Source organism: Peromyscus leucopus, chromosome 12 (genome assembly GCF_004664715.2).
Source record: "Peromyscus leucopus breed LL Stock chromosome 12, UCI_PerLeu_2.1, whole genome shotgun sequence".
Taxonomy (NCBI): Eukaryota; Metazoa; Chordata; class Mammalia; order Rodentia; family Cricetidae; genus Peromyscus; species Peromyscus leucopus.
The window spans coordinates 32,766,006-32,790,016 of NC_051073.1; positions in this window are offsets into that span (position 1 = coordinate 32,766,006).

Below are 24,011 nucleotides of genomic sequence, written 5' to 3' on the forward strand. Positions count from 1 at the left end.
TTCTTGGTTCATAATCCATCAATAGCCAGTGGTTCAGCCTAGAGTTTGTAGGGCCTTATGCGCCCATGCCTGACCCATGATTGACTGTGTTTGAGACTCTACAGAAATATGTCTCATAAGGATAATCTTACTTCCCATTATAGATTTAACTAATTAGAAATCAGTCTAATTAATAAATTTAGCTAGATTTGCTCTAAGCCATTGTGACAAGGCTTATGGTTTCCTTCACTCTGTGTAACTGCCTGCTTTTAAAGCAGCAATGTTTGTCTCACAGGTGAGTGGGGAAATTTTCCTTTTCTTCAAGTTTTCTGAATAACATAAGGATTTCTATCAGTTCTTTTTTATTGCAACAGGAGTCTAAAGCTACCCCATGATTTTTCCATTTTTTTCTATAGCTGGAAAAACTTCAAAGTAATGTCCTATTATTTTCAGTAAATTCTATTGTAAAAATATAGATCTATCAGCCTTGTTCAATACCTCTGTCTCCTCAATAAGAAAAACAGCACAGAGCAACAAGCCATGTTTCTCATCATCCTTTTTACACATTATTTTACTGTCACGACCATTTGGAGATAATATCTTTTTTAAAAAAAGCTATGAAATGCATTTAATTTTATTTTATTGCTTTCACATTGAAACAACTGCTGCTAGCTGATGTCATAAAATGTGCACAGTTCAGCTTCTCAATGTGACCGTTAATACCAGCTTGATGAAACAGTGATGATGTTCCAGAAAATTCCTTCAAAAAGCATCTATGGTTTTCTACTGTGTCAGGAACATTTTTATAACTTTGATCCTTTGGATTTCATAATTTGACACTGGCAAACAAAAGAATATACAAAATTTGGGGTTTTTTTCAAATAATTTTAGATATGTATGTTTGCCTTACTGTTGTGATTTATATTATCTAACAAGAGAAATATGATAATTTGTGTTTAGTACAAACAACACTTTTTTTCTGTGAAACAGGAATATGTATTTGGGGAAAATTTAACTTCCAAGCTTCCTCCATATTTTTAATAATGGATGATACCATTTTTTGCTCAATACTTAGGAAACAAAACTTGTTTTAAAATAAACACTGATACTAAGAAACATCATATGCTACAGGGGTAAATTACTGATTGTATGAGTTATTCTCACAGATTGAAGTAGGCTAAAAGAAGACACACAATGATTGCTCAGATCAAGGTTGGCACTGGTGTTTCTCTGCTACATCTGCAGGCATATTTTCTTCCATAGTTGAGGTTGATTCCCAGTCTCCCCTGCCCTCTTTTAAGGATATTAAAACATTTAGTTTGTCATTTTATATTTTATTGCAAAAACTTTAAACATACCTACAATAAATTTTAAAAATCACAAATTTCTGTTCATCCTTCCACTAATTGCTTAAATGATATATATCTGACTTTTTTTCATTTCACCACCATTCCTTAACAGGGCAATAATGATAATGGTGGTCGTGATGGCGGCAGGACTCTTTAAATACACACACAGCCTGCACACATCTTATGTGCATTATTTGATAAACAGATGTCCCTTCAGGAGGACCACTCTGTTTCATTTCTTTCTTCCTACAATGTCCCCTTGAGGTTACTCACAAATGATCAAATCATAAGAAACAACCACTCTTAAACTCTTTTAAACAGCTGGGCATTGGTGGCGCACATCTTTAATCTCACCACTCAGAAGACAGAGGGAGGCGGGTTTCTGAGTTCAAGGCCAGCCTGGTCTACAGAGCAGGTTCCATGACAGACAGGGTTACACAGAGAAACACTGTAATGGGAAGAAAACAAAAACTGTTTCAAACTATGTTATTATCATTCATTTGGGGACTTCAAATAAATGGAATTAGTATTTATTCTTTTGTTTTTTGCTTTTGCCCAATGTTTTGATGTTAAGGTTTATATATGTTGATGTATCAGTTAATTCCATATTGTTGCTGAATACTATCCTGTTCCATATATTCAGGAGAATACATCAATTTTCCTTTGGTGACTGGTATTTTTGGTAATTGGCTTTAGGTATGTGTATGAAATTGCTAGGAACATGCCTGAGCACCTCTTCTTTTATTGACACATATATCTATTTTTCTCAGATAGATGACTACAAAAAGATAATTGTTCAATAAATACATAGGTGTATGTTCTTTTTTGTGTACTTGTTCGAGTGTATGTATGTGCACAGGTGTGAGTGTGCACATGAAGGCCAGAGGTCAGAATCAAGGGTCTTCTCCAGTCATTCTCCAAGTTACATTTTTTTAGGAGTTCTTTTCTGTTCCTACTGATTCCTAATTTATCATACTTTTAATGTTGAATACTTTTGACATATTCTTGTTCACTATTTCCACTATTATTTACTCTGTTAACTAATGTTTTTCACAGTCACTGGTCATATTTTCTTATTTTTCCCACACCTATACATTTCTTGTATGTTGATTGTTATTAATTTTGTGTTTTAACTGATTCCCTCCAAACAATGTTGGGTTTGGGGCTGGTGATATTATGTAGTATAAGTGCTTGCTTGGTACCCTTGAAGCCCAGAGCTTGATATTAAGCCTACAAAAAAAAGTAAAGTAAAAACAATGTTGTACTTGGCTTGTCCGACAGAACCGCTTACCTCATTTGAGATTGATTCTATGTGATTTTAAATTCAGGTTAGATTAGCCTTTGAAACAAGTTTAATCTTGTGACTGATATTCCAGGCCAACATCCTCTCCTACTCTTGTGCACTCACATAGGAGTTCAGACACCGAAGAGCTCCATGCTCATTCCAATGCTTTGCTATTGTTTTCTTGACATTCTTACATAATTTTATCACTGAAATTGTTCTCTGTATTACTCTGTGACTGAAGACAGTTTCTTTGGATGGCTTGCCAAAAGTTTTAATGGTTGGACCTGGTGACAGGCAATTTTGACTAAAATGAGGTTATCCAAAACACAAACAAGGAAACAACCAATGAGTTGATGTAGAGAGAGACGAAATACAGATACTTCTTATTAAAGACTAGCTCATATGACTAAGTAGCTTGAGAAGTTATTTAATCATCTGTATGAAACCTGGAGATCCAGATAAGGAAGAGGTATAACTTCCTAAAGCCTGGAGATCTTCAAAGGCAAAGAGCCCGTGGGGTGATTTCCAGTCCTAGTCTTCAGACATTTGAGCCAGCAGAGTCGGGTGGCCAAAAAAAATGTTCCAGCTGAGAAAGATAGACCAAGCACCCCCTTTAACATGGGACCTCTGTGGGATGGGTGATCTCAACCCATGCTTGCAAATGAATTCCCTTTGCTTAGTTTCCTGATCTAAATGTTAATCTCTTCCAGAAAAATCTAAAACTGCAAGGACATGCCTTGGCTCAATCAAGACAATATTATTGGTTAAGTTAAATATTATAGTCCCATAAGAACCATCCTTAGGCCAGGCCTGGTAGTGCACACCTTTCATCCCAGTAAGCAGGAAACAGAAGAAAGAGAATTGCTGTGAGTTCGAGGCCAGCCTGTCATCAGTTCCAGAATAGCCAGGGCTATGCACAGAAATTCTGTTGCCCCCCCCCCCAAAAAAAAGTCTCCTTGGTCTCTTCAAAGAAAATCACTATTTTAACTTGAACATACTAAAGATTATTTTTGAATAATTATAAATATATATTTAGGTCATAAAATAAGAGTCTGGAGGGATGGCTCCATGGTTAGGAGCCCATGTTCCTGAGGACCTGGGTTCAAACCCACCACTCACATGATGGTTGACAACTATCATAACTCCAGTTCCAGAGGATCCAACACCCTCTTCTGACCCCCTGGTGCCTCTACCAGGCAAACACGGGATTCACATGCATCCATGTAGGCTTTTAAAACCCTCACACACAATAAAATAAATAAGATCAAAAAATTAATAATTGGAAAATGCAAAGTGTCTACTTTTTTACTACTATTTAATTTTGGAACTGAAAATTCTAGTTTTCTTTCATCTTAAAATTTTAATGATAGTTTTTGCTTTTCTTGATGTAATGTGTGTAATAAAGATTTAGATTTTTTAATTGTAAACAACATTTGATATTAGGCTTGTTTAAAGAAAATATTTGGTCACTATTATAAACAAATATGAATAGTCTTAATCTTCCTATGAGATATATTAAAGATACTTTTGGTATTCTTAGATCCAAACTTCTTCCAGTAGCTCCTATAAGGATCTGCATGGAACTTAAGTAATAATATAGAAATGCAAATTGATTAATGGTGTGGTATTTGCCCACACTAAATCAGATGCAGGGTTAATTATACTAAAACTGGGAGAGAAACTAATTGCAGTTTAATCTTGTTTATGTTTTCTCTTTTAGTAATTCTTTTCATGAGATAGAGTCCTCCTCACCCTAGTTGAAATGGACCATGAAGAATACAATTTCAGTTCTTTTACTTGAATTTAATTATTTTCTCATCATGGTCTTCATTCATTTCCATCATACATCATCCTAGAAAGTGTCTAAATCCACTTACAGAAGGTGTATGTGTGTGTGTGTGTGTTCAATTATTTAATATATTTTCTATGATATACCATCTTCTTTATCCTTAAAATTGCTGGTTTCCTCTTAGCTTCAGGATGAGGCTAGATTCAGGTCTCAGAATTACTGGGTTTCTGCTTGGTGGTGTATGGCAGTACTCCTAGTCCTTGGGTCGCCCTTGCTGGTTCTGCTATTACTTGTATGATACCTGTTTATTTCATTTCATGCTTTTTGGGTTTTGTTCTCCTCCTTACACAAAATCCTTCATTTCACAATTTTTCTTAAAATTCCTTTTATCAATATTCTCTGAGAGTTTTCTGTTTATGCCCCTAAAAGAAACTATATAAATCCATACATTTCACCAGCAAAGTGGCTTTTTCTTAATGTTTGGGATCTTAATAATCATAGTTCATCAGTTCTGCTTTCAGATTTTCTTTTTATAAGATTTTTTTCCAACTTCTGCATGCATGTGTGTCTGTGGAAGTACATGCACATGAATGCAGTTGCCCCCAGAGGCCTGAAGAGGGTGTCAGATGCCCTGGAACTGGAGTCCCAGGCAGTTAGGTATAAATTGCGCACGCCTTTAATCCCAGCACTCGGGAGGCAGAGCCAGGCGGATCTCTGTGAGTTCGAGGCCAGCCTGGGCTACCAAGTGAGCTCCAGGAGAAAGGCGCAAAGCTACACAGAGAAACCCTGTCTCGAAAAACAAAACAAAACAAAATAAATTGCCTTTCCTGGGATCTGGGACCTGTACTCAGATCCTCTGGGAAAGCAGTACATCTTCTTAACTACTGAGCCATCTCTCCAGCCCCTCAGATGAATTTCTCGTGTCTATATTTATTTTATTTTTCTATTTTTTATAATCTTGAATAGAAATAATGTGTGTATGTTTTAGTTTTGTTAAATTATAAAAAGTTATTAAGGCATATGATCCTAAACTGTTGTTTATATTAAATGCTACATCTTTCTAAATATAATATGTTTCTCAGTCTTATGATCTTGGTTTCAAAAGAATCTCTTATAATTCTTCAAAGCACTTACACATGTTTGAGCATCTTAAGGAACCTTTAACATTTCTAACAGATGATTTCTCCCAAAGCCTTTAAAAGACTACTGAGAAGTATTCTGCTAAACGTCTTACAGCAAGCTCATGATAAACCTTTAGATTTCTCAGTCTTTGTATTTCTAGTAAGTTTCAAAGTATTTCTATTTCCTTCATACAGCAACTATTCATAGCAGTTATTTAACTTTTGAAATTAAATACCTATTTATATTTTCTTTCAAAACTCACTGTTACGTTAATCTTGAGAGAAATGTAGGAACAGGTAATACCTTGAAATAGATATTTTCATATAACCATACACATATGCATGCATGCGCTCATGTGCACACACACACACACACACACATCTAAGACTGACCCTCTCATGACTACCACGGCTTTGCTGAAAGTAAGTTTATTTACTTGAAAGCAAACAAGGAATCAATACTCCCTCAGATTTCATATTTCCACAGATGTTTCGACAGTTCTGATTCTTAGTATGGATCCTCTACTGAAAGAATACCAAGATAGCCTTAATATGTCACCAGAAATGCATAGATTATAAATCCATGATGTCTCAGAATGTTAAGCCTTCCATTTGGAGGCACAAACTTCAAAGAAACCATCAAATTCCCTAAAAGTTGCAAAGATTTTTCCGGCTTTCTTTAACAAAGGGAAGAATTTACATGCAGGATCTGCGTGTTTCTGTTCAGTGTTTTTCCAAAACACGGTTGGATTGATTCATTGCCCCGTCTGCTGTGCTTATGTTTGTTCCTGATAAATGCAATCACAGAAGCTTCCACCGCAGTGGCAATATAACCAACTTTCCACAGATATTAATAGCAGTAGAAGTAACTGTGCCCTCTGGAGAGAATAATCCAATCTATTTCCAGCACCTAGAGTCAGTTTTGGAAAAGACAGAAGCCAGCCTTGATTCAGATTCACAGATAATCACTCTTTCCTCCAAATCTATTCATTTCCAGGAAATGAGTTCTTTCATTTGGGATGGAGAGAGAAATAGTCCATAAAACTAGTGATTATGTTAACTACTAATTGCCAATTCACTTCATAGAGGTCTATGATTTTTTTGTAGAGAGTCAAGTTCATCATATCCCAGGTTGAAAATAGGCATTATGCAGAAAGTGTCCTGAGGTCCAGGGGTCTTGAACCCTTAGGCTCCAGAGGGATAACTGTCAAAAGGAAATGAAAGAAGAAAGCTTAAAGGGAAAATGTGTGACAAAAAACCATGGCAGGCTTTCCCAACCATTCTGCCTAAGGATCACTCTAAGTTCTCTCCTCTACTTTACAGGCAGTTGCTTGAAGATCTTTTTATAAAATTATTGCTTTTCAGATCAACTAGAAAAGGAACTTGGGAAGTGAGTGTCGTCTGTTAGTTCCTCTGAAAAATGTAAATTGTAGATCAGCTTAGTAATTCAACCTTGAATTTAATTCTAGGTGCAAAAACTTTAAAAAATTATCTTTGAGACAGAATCTGAAATTCTTCATCTCCTTGTCTTTCTAAATGGTGAGTAGACCTGGCTTCAGAGAATCAACTGTAGCTTGTGGCTCTCCTAACTGTGCTAATGTGAACTTAGATTTCAAATGTTACATCTGACTTCGCAGTACTGCATCTCATCTCTTTAAAGAACACATCGGTTCCTTTTTTAGCACGCACTCTGTCATCCAGCTTACTGAGAACATTTTATGTTTTCTAAAACCAAAACAATGAGAGAGGGGGCTATCACACCTCTGAGTGCATTAGTTATTCAAGTTAGGAACAGAGTCAAGACATTTGGTGCATGACGATGCCTCCTCACATTTGCTCCACACTGACAGCAGAAGCAGAAGCAGACAGGCATGGCAGTGCCCACAGAATTCATCCAAAGTCTAATGCCAGTGATACTTCAAGGACGCTTCATAGCAAGAATATAAACTAGAACAAAGCATCATGGCAGAAAAGAACAGGGAACTCATGAGTGTGATGTCTCAAAATCCAAAGGAAAGTTTATTATGGAAATCATCCTTAATCTATGAAGATGTAATATCCGGAATACAAAAGACATACAGGTTCCTAGAACTTAGCTCCAGATGAGTTACTAAAATAAAGTAAAACGGCCTCAGAGACACTGGATTTAGGAACCATTTGAATCATACCAGGGCACTGATTCAGTAAAGCATCCCAAAATTAGAATAAAAATTGGAGGATTTTCATAAAACATCACCAAAAACACAGCTTCCCTCTTTTTCTAGGTTTATATCCATGGGGAGGAGACTAGTGTCCAACTTAACATCTCTGTGGCCTGATTAGCCACACTTGAGTCCCAAAACTTCTTTCAGTGTGAGCACCTTGACTTTCACTCATTCCTTATCTCTAAGGTGAGGACAATAACAGATTTATTGTTAGATTTGGTAAAGTTGTAAAAAAAAAAAAAAACTGAAAATTTATTCAGCATAATGACAGTGTCCTGTCTCCTCCACTAACCACATCTCTGACTCAAGACTGCCCCACTTGGCATAAAGAAAAGTCAATGACAGCAAAAACATTTAAAAAAAAATCACACCAGTCTTGAGGACCTCTCTAAGGTCTTAAAATACTTTTGTTTTCTATAATTCTTTTATCTGTGGCAGGCCCTTCAGGAGACTGTTTAGATTTTATTGTTTTCTTGGGGGCAGCAATATAAACCTGAACTTCTGGGCTTAGCCTATCACAGTCTTGTGTATGACTTAGAAAAAATACATACAGGAAAATTCAGAATGAAAAATCCACCTTTACTTCACATAAAGAAAATCAAGTTAAAATAAACCTAGACATCCAGAAAATGTTGTCTAGTCTGAACTATAAAACTACCTACTGTTGTTGATGAATGGGTAAAGTATATGCGCTACAGTTGCACAATGGAACATTATCAGTCTTTAAAAAATGAAATTTGCAGCTAAGTGGGATAGATGGAACTAGGAAAAGTCCTCCTGAGTGAGGTAACCCAGATCCAGAAAGACAAATACGGTATGTATTGGCTTATATGTGGATATTAGCTGTTAAGTCAGTGATAACCAAGCTACAATCTATAGAACCACAGAGGTTAGGTGTAAATTAAGGTTGAGGGCAGAGAGATATCCCTAGGAAAGGGAAATAGAACAGATAATTATGGATGGCTGGGGAGCTGTAATGGGAGGATCAAATGGGTAGGGGAAGAAGAGGGGGAGAGGAAGAAATACAGGGAGAGACAGCTAAAATTAAAGGCCATTTGAAGGGTAGTATGAAAACCTGACACATAGAAGCGTCATAAAATATGTACATGTATGAAGGGGATCTAAATGGAAGTGAAACAGGAGGGGAGGCGGAGCCTCAAGTGGCCATCAACAGGGGAGGCAGAGCCTCAAGTGGCCATCAACAAGCATCAATGCATCAACAGGGGAGGCGAGCTCAGGCCATCACGGAGCCTCAAGTGGCCATCAACAGGGGAGGCAGAGCCTCAAGTGGCCATCAACAGGGGAGGCAGGAGCCTCAAGTGGCCATCCCTTGTCACCACATGAAGCTTCCATTACCAAAACTAGATTACATCTAATTGAGTATTATTGAGTTTCCTATTGAACAAAGAGGTCCCATAGGACCCTCTCCCCCAAACAACCTGTCCTATCGCCGAAACAACAGGCTGCTCTCCACAAACTGATGACAAGTCCCCATTGCAGAAGACAACACCTACACAACTCATTGTACATGGAGAAGTTGATCTGGTGCCTACATAGAGCCCTCACCCCTATGTGCTAGGGTCTGATACAGGAAGGCACTCCGCATGCTGCCAAATGAGACACATAAACACCAACCCAGTCACAAAATCTTTGATCTACAATGGTGACCTGCCTGCATGTGTCAAGGCAATGGTGGCACAAAACTTGTGGGAGTAACCAACCAATATCCGAAGGGACTCTCAAGCTAGACAAAGGCTAATTATCTATTTCAAGATCATATTGACTGTTATAATAATAATAGGAAATAATCTACTTTAAACGTCTCTCACCTGACTGCTAAAGTGCACAGCTTTCTAAGAGTATCTTTATGATGTATTTTTTTTTTAATTCTATAACCACCCCACCTCCTTTCCAATGACAAACTTTGAATGTATCAGTGTTCTCCAACAAGAAAAAAGCCGTATAAAGCAAACAAAGAATGGATTTGTTAGAGGACTTATTGGATCACATGTAGATGGAGACCTAGATGTCTCAAACTATGCCACCTGCAACTTCGAGAGTAGGAATGCTAGAGAAATCAATCAGGCCAAGTAGGTAAGCCTCTGTAAGCTCTAAGCACATGATTAGCTCTTCCTTAGTCTAAAGCAAAAGGTCTCAAAACATAGAGAAAATCTGATAAAGATCCTGGAATCCAACAGCTAGAAATCTTGAAATTCTTGTCACCAAGACAGGAGAAATAGGATGTCACTGCTCCAAAAGAAAATAAAACCTCCTATCTCTCCCATCTTTTGTTCTGTCTTGGCCCTCAGCTAATTAGATGGTGCCTGCCCATGTGGAGAGTGTTTCTTACCCACTCTTTCCACCACTTCCCAAGCCAATCAATCTCCTCTGGGATCCCTTCCAGAGACATACCCAGAAATAATGCCTTGCGGCTGCATACATGTCACTCAGCTCACCCAAATTGGCATCTAAAGTGTAACAGTACATTACGAAATATTTTCTTTGATGATTCATTCATGGAATTATTGTATCTCAATCAGGTAACTATCCATTGGCATTTTAGAGGAGAAGAATTCATAATATGTCATGTTTTGCTTCATTTTTTTTCTCTCATGCCTTACCTACAAATCTTATTTCACAAATGTGCAACTGAGAATTTGTAATTATAGGACTAGCTAACTGATGTTAGTAAGCTCCTGAAGTGGAACAGAATCTAAATATTGTTTCTTCTGGTTAAATGATTTTTCACATTCTGGTGGGTATGTGGAAGTTCACAGAATAAGAATTACATAGACAGGTGAAGGAATTCAAAACAGATTCAGCAAGTGAGAGATGACCTTTGTCCAAAGGGGTGGGTGCTCCTGTGTCAGCCTACTTGCTAATAGGAGCAAGAGATCACTGCCATTATTTTCTTCTTTATCTTTCTTTTTTCTGTTTTTTTTTTTTTTTTTTTATTTTTTTTTTTTTGTTTTTTTGAGACAGAGTTTCCCTGTGTAGCTTTGAAAACTGTCCTGGCACTTGCGTTGTAGACCAGGCTGGCCATGAACTCACAGAGATCTACCTGCCTCTGCTTCCTGAATACTGAGATTAAAGGCCTGCGTCACCATTTCCTGGTTATCTCTCCTTTTTTTAGACTAAAGGATATTAAGATTTCTCCACAACAGAACCCTATGTTCCTTTTCAACCATAATGGTTACTCTGATTCAACCTCTGCAGGACACTGGGTTGGATCCAACACTTAAAGTTGGAAAGGCTTTAGAAATTGCCAGGTCATTGAATTTGCAAATGTTCTAAGTGATTCCTGAGAAATTATCTGCCATGCAAAATAACTGCTCATCCTTATTCTAAATGCAAAAGAATAAAACATAATGTGCAAGCATACTGCTGAAGGTAAGTTCTATTTATTGCAAATATGTTATCCTGATTATAAACACATGCAAAACTCATTTATAATCACTGTGTATATTTTGGAAATTTTCAAAGATGGGAAGATATAAAAATCTTGAATTTTTCTTTGCTGTCAGCATTTATTCCTAAATATTTTTAATTAATTAGTAGCGATTACATGAATATTTGAGAAGTGTTAGATCATGTACAAAGATATTTGTTGATAAGAAAATAAAAATTAACTTAAGTAGAGAAAGATTACTTAGTAATTAATCTTATAATTGTCCAAAGAAATACAACATAATTTATAGGTTAGGAATTTTTTTGATCTTCATTAATTCATTCTTTGACAATTTCATGCATACAAATAATATATTCTGAGCAATGCATTCTTCCATCCTCTCTATCCTTCTTCTACCCTCACAACCCCCCCCATCAAGTCCCCACAATATTTTCATGTGCATTGGTTCCTTTGTGACCCACTGAGTTTAGCCAGTCCCACATGGGTTGGTATGGGTTGTAAAGCTATGTCTTAGAGCACAAGAATCTCACTAGTGGCTACACGAAGAAGACTTTCACCCTTCCAGTAGCCTTCAACTGCCATTAACTTGTTTCCAGTGCAGTATGTTACAGTGTTGGTGCAGCACTGTCGAAGTAAGATGAAGGAGTTGAGCCAGGGTTACCTATAAGTTTGGCTCTTGCCCTAAACTAAAGAAAGACCCCTGACTTTGAATCCTAGCCCTTCATTTATCTGTTCTTGATCTTGCTTGATTGGAACTTTTAAAGTTTCCATTTTATAATGTGAGAATTTATAATATACTGGTTCCTTCCTTAGGAGGTCATTGAGAATACATATTAAGATAATCAATGAAAAATGTTAAACCCAGCAGTCTTTTACAGTTTCATCATCTAATAATATACTTCACCTACTCTTTACATGAGAATTCAAAGGATTCCCTCTAATAAGAGATTGTTAATCAAGCTTTCTCTCCTGTTACAAAGATTTAAACAAAATTTTATATTTCTTGGAGAAAAGGACTTTTCATTTTTTTATATCAAGATCTGATTACTTAGAAGACAAATTTTGCCAAAATAGAACCATTTATAATTCATAAGAATTGTGGGGTATTAGTATTTTAGATAAATTATAAAGTATTATTAAAATACAAGAAATATTTTAACTCACTCACCTCTGTTATACATTATGGCCAGGGTGTTTTTATCATAGTTCAGTTGGAAGAGATAGAAGAAAATTATGTTGAAGAATATTATGTCTAATTTATATAAAGAGAGACAGAAAAGAAAATGGCAAAAGAAGAATAACAAGAAGAATTGGAACAAAATAGATAGTTCTTCTTTGTGGAAGAACTGTATTTTGGTACACAAAGGAGGACACTGTTGCTCAAAAGACCCATGTGCCCACTATGTGCAGGCCAGGTCATAGGTGCTAGAGGACCTACTTGCAGAAGATCTTTCTTTGAATGGCCAGCTCCCAAATAATAACACAGAGACTTCTTATTAGTTATGAAAGCTTGGGCTTAGCTTAGGCTTATTTCCAACTAGCTCTTCTCACTTAAATTAACCTGCTTATATTAATCTATGTTCTGAAAATTCAAAAACAGCTAGAGATGATTTTGTGTTCTATGTTTGAGCAGAAAAAAAGTCATCTGTCAACTTTATAAATCTGTTTGGACTGTATAATCAAACTGTAGTATAAATCTCCATCCATGCCATATGAAAGGATGGCATATAATAATGTCATGAGGACACTGTAACCAACAAGATTTATCATGTCTCATCCAGTCTCAGAGCTGTTCCCATAGTAGAGGGATCAACATATACGGCACCTGTCTTGTGGTTTTTCTTCGTTTCTTCCTTCACATCTGTAGACATAATTCTCAAGAGGTCTCCCCTGGTCAAATGTAATCTTTATTGATTTTGAAAAAATCCATAGCTTTTTATTTCCTGTGGAAACAAAAGCATAACCTCTCCCCCAATGTAACACATTTCCTGACATCAATTCTGAAGTTAAGACATCTTTAAAATATGTAAGATAGTTTAATTTAGTAGTTTTCATAATCCAATGTCTCTCAGCAGTTGTTGTTTTTTTGTTCATTAGCACTGAAAAATTTAAAATTAATAAAGCACTATATAGAATTCAGACATCTTGTGTCATAATATTTCCCATCCTTACATGACATATATGTGTGTGTGTGTTACTTTACTCTTTCTTTAAAAATTTTATTATTTTTAAACTATTTATTTTTCATATGACTGTCTATACCCATTTTTCTTTTCTTTCTTCAGCACTTAAGCACATTTTCAAGCATGCTGTACTTGTTCAGAGGTTTTCTCAGTCTGGACCTGGCTTTTTGCATGCCTGCAGCCTCTCTGACCACATGAGTGAAACCTTAGATATCTACTTCATGGCTCTGCTTAGCACATGATGCTGGCAACTAGCTCCACCCTCCCTAGGGTTGGTCCAGCAGGCTACCCCACTGGTTCTGGGCTGCAGCTGCAGTTTGACTTTTTGTTAGAGCTGAGCCTCATGTCTATGGGCATCAGCTAGGAGCCATGTTTACCCACCTCAGCTCTGGGAAGTTGTTGAGCCCACACTCTGGCAGGAGTTTATACCTAGTCTTGTGCCCAGTAGCATGCCAGCTGCTCTATACTTGAATATATGTGCCCGATGTTTTAATGCCAAAACTGTCAGCTCCCAAATAATGACATGGAGAGTTCTTAGTAATTATGAAAGCCTGGCCTTAGCTTAGACTTATTCCCAACTAGCTCTTATAACTTGAATTAACCCGTTTATACTAATCTATGTTCTGCCATGTGGCTCGTTATCTCTTCTCAGTACCATATGTTCAACTTACTCTGCATCTCATTGGTAAATCCCAAATGCCAGATTCTAACCCAAAGTTTCTCTCTCTGCCTGAAGTCACTATCCTCTCCTGCTTAGCTATTGGCCATTCAGCTCTTTATTAAACCAATCAGAAGGTGCCTTGGCAGAGACCCATTTTCACTGTATAAAAAGATTATCCTACGACACCTACTGATGGCCTTCCTCTGGCCCAAAAAAAGCTACTCATGGTAGCTAGCAACATCTCCTGGTCTACCTCACATTAATTCAATTTCTATCCCACTGGTGTTCTCTAGTTGCCAGAGTAATCAGAACTGGCCACTTAATGGGTAAACATTTGTCCAGCATCAGGGTCAAACAAATCCTCTCCATCCTTTATTGCTTATAACCCAGGAACCACAGCACTGTAAAGCACAGGACTACCACTTTGACCACCCAGACGACAATTGATTAATAAGAATATCACTGGCTCTTAATTTACTCTTTCTGATCTCAGTGGCTTATAGAGAACAATAAACCCCTATTAAGATATTTCTATCACTACTAAATATATATACATGCCACTCTTGTTAGAAACAGGCCACTCTTGGTAACTGAATCAAAACTTCCAATCTCCCTATGGCATAAGTGTTTACTTCCAGACTCTGTACTTCACAGACTTGAAATAAAATTACTGGCATTAGAAAGCCCGAAGATGAAGCATAGAATTTGTCAATTTTTCATTTTGCCAAGATACTTTTTTTTTGCTTTTATTTTTATTTTTTGGGGGGTTTTAAGCTTTTTTTTCCACCCAACATATTGAATATTTGGAAATTACACATTATGCACCCTGATCACACTCACTTCCCAATCATCCCAGGTTTGCCCCCCACCTTTGTGACTCCTCCCCAAAAAAAACAGAAGAAAAAAATTCAACTTATGTTGTCCATATATTCACTGAACATGATCAAACTCCCAGTGGCCAGTCCCTTAAAGAAAACTAAGTCCTTCCCCACCCCTATCAGATGCCATCAATTGTGGAGAGCTACACTTTGGCATCATTATCACAATTTTTAAGAGTTCACTTCACTGGCTTCCTGTCTAGGCTGTTACTTTTTATGCTCTGTGGGGTGGAGGAGCTGGGTGGGGTTAGGGTTTGTCACAGAGGCCTTCTATGTCCCTTTTTTTCAATTGTGAATCATTACCACTGCAAGAGTAGTTTCATTGCCCATTACAGTCAGCAGGAGGATAGGCCATGGACTTCCACATGATTTCTGTTGACAGCATATGCCCTGAACCTTAGTCTCTGGTTTGCTTTTTTAAATTTTGCATATTGTTGTGTCTTTGTGTGTGTGTGTGTGTGTGTGTGTGTGTGTGTGTGTGTGTGTGTACGCTCACGCGCACATGCTCCTGCACATACATATATCAAAGTGCCCTGGTGGAAGTCAGAAGACAACTTTTGAAAGCCAGTTCTCTCTTTCCATGTTGTTAATACAGAACATCCCTTATTTCTTCACAGAATATTCCAGATCAGCTGGCCCTGGCTTCTAGGTGATTCTTCCCAGCCCCTCATCTCACCACAGGGGTACTGAGATTCAAATGTAAGCCACAGCATGTGGCTTTTTTATGGGAGTTCAGGGGATTGAATTCAGGTCATTGGGCTTGCTCAGCACATTTTTTACCCACTGAGCATCTTGACAGCCTGATATTTTCTTCCTGAGAATTCAAATGGGTCACTTGATTCTTCTGTTTAAAGCTTTACTTAACATGGCCCCAAATGCTCTGGCATTTCAGCTGCCTCCCAAAACATCTCTAACACAGCCCTTTTTACCTGCTTACAGTTTTGCTCTGCGTGCATATTGAGACCTTCCCACAAAAGTGGCCTTCTTGCTTCTTTTATTTTCTTATTTCTAACACATTCCTCCTAAATCTCGTTTAAATATTTCTCTTTCAGCAAAAGTGGCAACTCTGTTGAGCTGATTAGTGTCCAGACTACACTGCTGCCATCACTAAATGTTGTAATTGCACAATCCACTTTTCCCTGATGGCATTTAGCATAGTGTGACCAGGTCCAGGCATGAATGAGATATGATTTGATGAATGCTTCTAACTTCATAATTAAACTTCATGAAGGAAGAAATCAATGCCTAGCATCTTCACTACTGCATTCCTTTTGTCTCAGGAATCATTCTGATTTAGCCAATGCTAAAAGTATTGGATGATTGGATGATGCAATTTTATTTTTACCAACTGAACATTACTATTACTTTAAATTCCTTTATAAAAATAATTTTGGCACTAAAGTATAAGAACCATTTAATTTTAGCACAGAGAGTGTTCTAACACTAAAATTCAAATCAATTGATAAAACCTTAATGTTTTTCACACATGAACTAAAAGTTCTATATTATATACCTAAAATGAGTAAGATTTATTTTTGATCTGCATAGATTGATTGTCCCAGAAATAAGAAATAACAGTTTCACAAGAATATGTACTTCAATAACTGCTTAGAAATGAGCTGGAATGGTTCTGAGATTGGTTTTATATGTGGGACCCTGATTCCTGGAGCAGAGAACCCCAAGTTAAAGAAATACTTTGAGTTTTTAACACAGGCTGACATAGTTTGGAAGTGATTCTGAAATTTTCTGTTTCTTTTGCCAAATTCCGCCTATAATTTTCCTAGATTTATTTTGTTAGTTGGCACCCAAATTTAGTTTATTATGGGAAAAGCAGTCAGAGGCTGATGTTAAGACTTGAGTGTGGGTATCTGAAACAATGTTCGGGTTTCACACTGAACATGATAATAGGAAATGGCAATCTGTATTCCTATGTATAGGCTCTGAGCAAGTAACAAAAAAGGTATTAGCTGTCTTGTTTTTCAACTGTTAAGATGAGACTGATCTTATAGGGACATGAAATTATTTCCTGTTGGCATCCTGTCCGTCATGAACAAAGATCCAAATATCATGTAACAATAAATAGATTCAGAATATCATAAGTTATACATATATATAATTTTAAAACATAGTGGTGGTCACTTATGTGAACTATTACCATAAACGTAAAAAGGCATAATCAAATCATATCTCTTCTACAGTAATTATTGCTTTCTGTTTAATCCTCTGAATAGTACTCCACCTTTGGACTTGATGTTAATATTTTCAGAAATAATTAATAAATTCATGCAATGACTAAAAAGGGTATTAGGAGTTTCGCATTTAAGGGTTTAGACACAGTCTCTACCACAGTGCTAATCACTGAGGCAAAAGGAGAGTCAGGATGGTAAGGCATTCTAAAATATGCCCTCTCGTCATGCTAATGGGGCTATCATCTACTTGGATGGATAATAATTCTTAATAGAGGTGTTTCCACAGACTCTGGGGCAATAGACAGCTGATGGTTGTGACAGGCATATGCCAACAGCCTGCCCTAAGTTTATGTTCTGAATTATGGCCATGAGCAGTATTTTCCTTCTTGAAATTTAGTGTTTAGCTCTTATTCTGCAACAAACGTTCCTATACATTTTGCTATTATATTTGATTCATAGTCTATGTAACCTAATTTTAGGCAGTTTCATAAAAATAAGTAAGAAAACTCTGATTTCACTGGATTCTTTAAAAATGCTGCCTTAAATAGATGCTGGGTGAAATAAAATTGTATTCACTTATTGTGGACGTCAGCTTTTAATATTTTTATTTTTTACATTCTTCTGTTCCTATTATATGCCTTAGATTATAAACGGCTATGTTAATATACCAATGAATTCCTTAGCCCTGTTGTTATCAGTTAAACACAGGAAATGACAATGCACACATTCTCTCCTGTGGTACCCTGCAGCTACTGGAAATTCAAACTATCTCTTTCTTCCAATAAAAATACATCAGGCACAACAGAGATGTCTGTCCACAGAATGGGCACTGTCCTGTAAACTGTTTCGAGGACAAAGCTATCTGTATATTTATTTCACGTTCTGAGGTCTTCTTTATTTTGAAATGACTCTTGATATAAAGTTCAGGATGCTTTCATTTTCATAGTACATATTGAGAAAGGTCTATTCCTCTTTATCATGGGAAACCTGGACAGAATTGGAACAGACTGCACAGGTCCTGTTTAATCTTGTTTAAACTTTTGATGATATATTATAATTACATCTTTCTCTCCTTCCCTATCCCAGTGGTTCTCAGCCTTCCTATGCTGTGACCCTTGAACACAGTTCCTCACATTGTGGTGATTCCCCCAACCATAACATTATTTTGTTGCTACTTCATAACTGTAATTTTGCTGCTGTTATGAATTATAATGTAAATATTTTTTGAGATAAAGGTTTGCTAAAATGGTCATGACTCACAGGTTGAAAACCACTGGCACAGAATATCCAACCACTGGCATGGAGGTGGCAGCCTCTTCACACAGCAAATAGACCATGTTGCTCATGGAGAAACATTTCTATTTCTCAGCATGTCACTATTATACAAAGAGAAGTTGGCAGACGATACAGGGAAAAGACTATAGGAGCTCATGTTTCACTGTCTGCCTCATTGGAGTGTCCACACGGCGGCCTTGAAGTCAGATTGAGTGCTTTTTACCTCCTTCCTGACTCACTCTTCGTGACAATAAAACCTAGGGGAGCAAATCTTGATAGAAGAGACCTTGGTGAGGTCTTTTACAGCCGCAACTGCAAATAGCCGGCTGTACAGTATGGCTTATTCATATAGTAAATGTATTTTCTATGAAAATTAGATTCAAAGGACATTTTAATGCTCATTAGATGCCAGACTTCCTGCATGTAAAGAAGAAGAGGAAATAGCAAACATGTTCCTCTTTGCAAAAAAATTAACAGCTATTGGAGGAAATAGATTTTATTATCCAAATACTTACCAACAGAAGGAAACACATGATGATGCCCAATTAATTAACAGCTAAAGAAAAAGCACACCATGTAAAATTTGAACACTAAGTTTACAAAATACAAATTAATTACATTAAGAGCATGAACATTTAATGTTTTTTCATTTAATTTTAAATAGCCAGTCACTTAGCCCCCTAAAATGCTTATTAGGTCTATAAGCTAGAGTGTGAAAATTACATTTTTAAATTTAAATATGCTGCTATTTAAGGATCTATAATGAACAAATACCAACATGGCAATAACTTAAAATGTACAAAGCAAACATCTAATTAATATAATACTCTATATTTCTTTTTAAAAAAAGGCTACTCGAACTTTACAGTTAAAATGGGAAAAAAAATTGAAAATAATCCCAACAGCATGCTTTAAAAGAGGAAAGGATAACATGTAAACAAACAACAGCATGGTGTCATATCACACGTGTGCAAGTTAAGAGAATAGAAAGAGCCACATATGATGATACACACTTGGAAAGCTGAGACAGGAAGATTGGGGGTTAAAGGCCATTGTGGGCTATAGGGAGAGTTTGAAAGCAACCAAGGCTAAGACCTTGTCTCAAGATGAAATAAATAGAGTAAGTAGAAAGTAAGTACAAACATAATGTCAATAGTAGCCTTTCTGATAATAAATATAAAATAGTCTAACCAAAGGAGGAATATCTACAAATAAGGAAATCATAATTATGCTATTGGGAAACAGTTGGAGAACAAAGCATTAATTCAGTTTGGGTGCAACAATGAGAAAAACTTTGGAAGTATTTATTAAATGAAAGGAACTAAACATAATGCTGTTTGTATACTTCAGGATAACAAATCAAAGTATGGTAAACAACATATTTAAGAATACAATATCAGTAAAACATTCATTCATAAGAGAAAACATCTTCTAAAGAACATTAACAATATAAATATATTCACATCCCTTCAAAGTGGCTCACACCGGCAATCAATGCTCAAAGACTGAGGCAGGGGAACTACTGCTATGAGGTCAAGGCCAACCTGTGATACATAGTGAGTTTTAAGCCATCTTGGGCTTCAGAGTACGAGCTTATCTCAAAAAATAAAAAAGAAAGAAAAAATTTAATATATTTTAAAAACTCAAAATAACACGACTACCTTATGCTTTACTTATTTTCAAATTATATAAATTTGGAATTTAATTATATAAATAACCTGAATGCTAATTCTCCAGAAATATACAGGAATATTTATATTGAGCTACTTTCATATATTCATCCCTAGAAGCATGATAATAAATTAATTATTAATATAGCTATCTAGTATAGATATTACACATTGACTCCTTACATAAGCATTACTTAACACAGACCAACGGTTGGTTATCAGAGCCAACTTTAATTAAACCTGGCTTTTGGAGTTAATTTTTAATAATATTTAATAGGAAAACAAATTCAAACTTTTATAATAAAAAGCTATGGAACATTTTAGCATATACTTACCACATTCAAGAATAATTTGACTGTCAACTATGGATCTTAAACACAAAATCATTTTAAAATACTTTGTATTTTCTCTGTTCCCAAACTCTGTCAGCACCTAAGATCTAGAAAATTGCATTTACTTCTCTGTTCTTTCTCAATTTCATAAAAAAAAAAAATACAATTTCATATTACCTACATATCTTCCCCTATGTTTAATCTATTGTCATTCAAAATAATCTCTAGGGATAAATCTGTGATTCTTTGGATTTGAAGCACATATTTTTCAAGGGAATCATTATATTTTAAGAATTTAGTTGTTATATTGAAATGTGAGAAATTCCCAAAGAACTCCTCAGAATGTGATCTGACTGCCACTCAAAATGCATCTCTATGAGCACCGACTCTCATTTGGCAAACAATAAAAATAGTTTATTGGATGGCTTCTGACTGAGGAGTAGAAAAGAAAGTCTGTCCTGTTGTGTTAAGTAGTTTAAATGTCTAATTTTCCGTAGATGCTAAGTAGCATGTGATAAGCAGAACAAACACTTCAGCTAATGCATGATACCCATAGCATACCCCTGAAGGATAATGAGTTATTGAACTGTCTGATGCTGAGATCCAAATGCAGTAAGATAGATGGTTCTGTGGGCCAGGATTCCTTAATGTATAATATCGGAAATGAAATGTGTCCAGCCCGTGGCTTGCAGCTTTCTTCCTTTCTGTCAGGGGTAACTGATAATCAGGGTGGTGCCAGGAGATTGGGCTCAATTTTCAAAACGTTGCACCTGTGATTTCAGCTGCTGCAGGTCAATGGCAGACAGCGCAGCTAAAATTACAGAAGCTGTTGACAGCAGAACTCAATTTTATTGCTTTCACAGTCCAAGTGAATACACGAGAGAAGGGTTAACCACTTGTGTCCCAGTCCATAGAGACAGGAGGAACATGAAGCCACAATACTCAGGCACTTCTTTTAGTGTATGTTGTTAATTTTTATTCGACTAGTAAGCAATATTTTACTGTCAGGCACATATGTAGATGTTTTCTACCTCATTTATAGTTCACAGGAGAAGTTGGAAAGCTCACGGGAGGAAAATTAACCCCCAGATGTCCAAGTCCCATCCACATTTGCACAGTGGTTTGAGTGGACCTGTTAAATTCAAACCCACATTATGTTACAGTCCTTTGCCTAGTAAAGTAACCCCAGTGCCAGCAATGGTGTATCCATCAAGAGCTTTTTAGAAATGCAGAATACAAACACCCTTATTTGCTGTGGGATGTTCTGTATGCTGTGAATGTGTTGCTCTGATTGGTTGGTAAATAAAAAGGTGATTGGCCAGTAGCGAGGCATGAAATATAGCTGTGATAAACAGACAAGGAGAATTCTGGGAAGTGGAAGGCTGAGTCAGTAAACGCCAGCCCGCCGTTCAGGGAGCAGCATGTAACTGCACACAGGTAAAGCCATGGAACACGTGGCAGCATATAGATTGACAGAAATGGGCTGAGTTTAAATGTAAGAGCTAGTCAGTGGTAGGCCTGAGCTAATAGCTGAGCAATTTTAATTAATAAAAGCTTCTGAGTGATTATTTTATAAGCAGTTGCAGGGTTCATGGGGCTGGGCAAGACTGGAGAAAATGTCAGCTACACTCACTGGCATGTCAATCAACTCAGCATTCTAAAAGGACTCATGAGTTACATGTATGTTCAATTCAGATTTCTTTTAAACTGGAAAAAAGTGACTCTCTCCATCTCTACGTGATTTATCTGTAACAGGCATGAAGAGTTTCAGCATTCACTCCTAAGTGTTTCTGAAAGGCAGCAGTCCAGAAGTACAGCTAGGAAGTAAGGATATATTTGTTCTCATGCTAATTCGGGTGTTTCAAAATGTCCAAATCTCATCACCATTGCTTCAGCAGCAAAGATAATTACGTCGTCATGTTTACTTAAAATCAAATGTATTCATCTTTTTATTGTGCCTTTCTTCATTCAACAGATATTTTCTGCATGCTTATAAGAGCTTTACCCAAATTTTAGCTGCTGTCAGAAGTAACTGAAGGGCTTATTGAGCTAAGGACTGCTGGGCCCCATTTCTCAAACCTCCTGATGCTCAATGTTTTGACAGGTACTCAAGACTTGGTGATGCTATTAGTTCAGAGCTTGTACTTTTCAGAACCACTGCTCTGAAGATGTTGGACATTACTAGATGCTCAGAATATCAAAACTGTGGATATGATATTATTTTTCCTTAGAAACTCAAACACTGATAGCCAGCTACAATAATTATGCTAATATTTGTAATATGAGAAATGATCAAGAAACAATTATAAAGGCAGAGAAGACGGCTCGGTCACTGAAGGTATTTGCTGACATAGGCAGAGGGTTCTCAGTTCAGCCACCAGAAACACACACACACACACACACACACACACACACACACACACACTCCATACATGTACAAAATCATCACCCATGATAGCAAGCACTCCAGTCCTAAGGAGTTGGAGACAGCTGGATCATTCCAGCTCACTTGCCAGCCAGTCTAGCTGAATGAGGGAGGTCCAGGCCACTGCGAGATCATGTCCCAAAAACCAAGAAGGGCATCTTCTGAAGAACAATGCCAGAATGTGAGTTCTGGATCTCACATGTATGCACACATGCACCTACACACAACACACACACAACACACACACACACAAACACACAGAGAAAAGAGAGAAAGAAAAGAAGAGAGAGAGAAGAGAGAGAGAGAGAACAGAATCAGTATCTGAATAAATCATAGCTATTCACAGTGCAGGGACAATATTTCTAGATAAAGGTTAAAGTTTGGGCAAAAGACAAAGTTGTGGTTGCAGCAAACTGTGGATAGAATATAGACCCCTGGAAGTTTTAAGGGAAGGATTTCTTAGGGTGAGATTTGTTATCATAAACTAAGGCACAAGAATCTAAGCTGGAGGACACCCGGTGGATCTAGCAGTTTGCAAAAGGAGAAAATTAAAAATTGGTCACAGACAAATAGTAGACAGAATTTCACTGTAATGGATATTTATTTTAAAAATGAGGTGCTCAGTTTCTTAGCAAAGTAAAAATATAACCAATTCTTTGTATTAAAAAAAATTTAATCCATATCATTGAAGCAAAATTTCTATAGGCAACATGTTCCAGAGATGACATTAGAAACACGGGCTTCTGGGACTCCAAATTTATTCTTTTCCTGCCTTCATTTTGTAAATGTTGTGAGCAGAACATCTGTCACAATCAGCATGTGCTTCAGCAGGGACACCCTGCTTGTGTCTGGTTTGGCTCACCATGCATGAGTGGAGGCTGTTTGTATGCTGGGAAACGTGGCGGCAGATCCTGAGACCTCTTCTTTACCTGCTTTTCTCATCCTCTGATGATCTCAGAACTCCAATGCTATGGCATACAACTTTGGAGTACTGGTTGCATCTCCTCCACACATTGCCGGACTCATCGGGATGTAAGTCAGAAGATGAACCCGAATCACAGAAACTGTGTCTGTTTAATTATCTACTCAGATGTGTGTTTAAACTTACCATACTTCTCTTTACTAGTTCTAATTGGACAGACATGTTTTATGTAAACATATACAATGTTCTTGATAGAGATAGACGAAGAGAGAAGCAGAAGGGGGAAGAGAAGAGGAAGAGAGGTGGGGAAGAAGAATGGGACCGACTGATACACACAGAA